This window comes from Piliocolobus tephrosceles, chromosome 21 (assembly GCF_002776525.5).
Source record: "Piliocolobus tephrosceles isolate RC106 chromosome 21, ASM277652v3, whole genome shotgun sequence".
In the NCBI taxonomy this organism is placed as follows: domain Eukaryota; kingdom Metazoa; phylum Chordata; class Mammalia; order Primates; family Cercopithecidae; genus Piliocolobus; species Piliocolobus tephrosceles.
In genome coordinates, this window is record NC_045454.1 from 52,641,385 (window position 1) to 52,643,363 (window position 1,979).

Consider the following 1,979-nt stretch of genomic DNA (forward strand, 5'->3'; position numbering starts at 1 on the left):
TGGGTGTCCCACAGGTCTCTGCAGTCATGTGTCACAGTCATGGGTGTCCCACAGGTCCCTCCGGTCATGTGTCACAGCCATGGCTGTTGTCCCACAGGTCTCTCTAGTCATGTGGCCACAAATGTTGTCTAGCAGGTCCCTCCAGTCGTGTGTTACTGCCCTGGGTTTTGTTCCACAGGCCTCTCCAGTCACTCAGGTTACAACCCTGGGCGTTGCCTCACAGCAATCTCTTTGTACTATTTTTTTCTTTGTCTGTGCTTCTGTTTGAATAATTTCTTTTTTTTTTGTTTTATTTTTTGGAGACGGAGTCTTTGTTGCCCAGGCTGGAGTGCAGTGGCATGATGTCGGTTCACTGCAACCTCCGCCTCCTGGGTTCAAGCGATTCTCCTGCCTCCTGGGTTCATCATGCGAGTCTCCTGCTTCAGCCTTCCCAGTAGCTGGGATTACAGGTGTGTGCCACCACGCCCGGCTAATTTTTGTTGTATTTTTAGTAGACACAGGGTTTCACCATGTTGCCAGTCTGGTCTCGAACTCCTGACCTCGTGATCTGCCCACCTTGGCCACTCACAGTGCTGGGATGACAGGCGTGAGCCAGTGCTGGCCTCTGAATAATTTCTGTCGACATGTCCCTGTCTTTGACATTACTAGTCCTCTTCTGTGATATTCCAGATTGCTGAAATTGTTAATTCCCATATTGTATATTTTAATAGTTGTTCTTAGGTATTTTTAATGTTTCTGCTGAAATTCTCCATTTTCACTTTACCCCATCTTTTCTTCTGCAATCTGCAACCTTTTCATAATGGTTACTTGAAATCATTGTCATTCTGTTCCTTTGTTTTTTTTTTTTTTTTTTTTTTTTTTTTTTTTGAGACAGAGTCTCGCTCTGTCACTCACTCTGGTTGCAGTGGCGCAATCTCAGCTCACTGCAACCTCTGCCTCCCGGGTTCAAGTGATCCTCCTGCCTCAGCCTCCCGAGTAGCTGGGACTACAGGCGCCCACCACCAATTTTTGTATTTTTAGTAGAGACGGGGTTTCACCATGTTGGCCAGGCTGATCTCGAACTCTTGACCTCAGGTGATCCACCTGCCTCAACCCCCCCAAAGTGCTGGGATTACAGGTGTGAGCCACTGAGCCCAGCCCTTTTTTTTTTTGAGATGGAGTCTTGCTCTGTTGCCCAGGTTAGAATGCAGTGGCGTGATCTCAGTTCACTGCAACCCCTGTCTCCCGAGTTTGAGCGATTCTCCTGCCTCAGCCTCTGGAGTGGCTGGGACTACAGGCGCCCACCACCACGCCCGGCTAATCTTTGTATTCTTAGTAGAAATGGGCTTTCACCATGTTGGCCAGGGTGGTCTCAAACTCTTGACCTTGTGATCCATCCACCTTGGCCTCCCAAAGCGCTGGGATGACAGGCGTGAGCCACTGCGCCTGACCCAGAAGTTACACCCTTAAGACCCAGTCCAGGGATGCCAGGGCCTTCAGAAGCAGGAACCAGGGGTCATCATCCACATTATGATCTTTCGGTGCTTCTGTTTCTCTGCTGCCCAAACTGACCTTATTCTCGGGGGCAGTACCCTTTGTGGTGACTGAGATGGCACCAGAAGCTCTAGGCACACAACCCTGCATCTGTGATTCCTGTGGGAAGCCTGTGTCTTGCCCAACAGTTCCAATAAAACTGGGTAAAGTTTGTACCTGGGTGTCACGCCCATAACTGAACCAGGACCTGCCGAGCAGAAAGGGTGTCCTGGTTGGCCAGGCCTGGGTCCCTTGTTCCCCTTTGGTAGCCGGACAGGCCCCGTGGAGGAACAGTAAGGGAGGAGGACGTGGGCAGGCCGGGCGCAGACACCCAGAGGCACGAGCCTCCCATTTGTGTGGCGTGAGCACAAAGGCCAGGAGCGCAGTGCAGGAACAACGTCCCTCTTAGGCCACGGGATCTGAACGGGGGGGGGGGGGGGGGGGGGGGGGGGGGGGGGGGGGGGGGG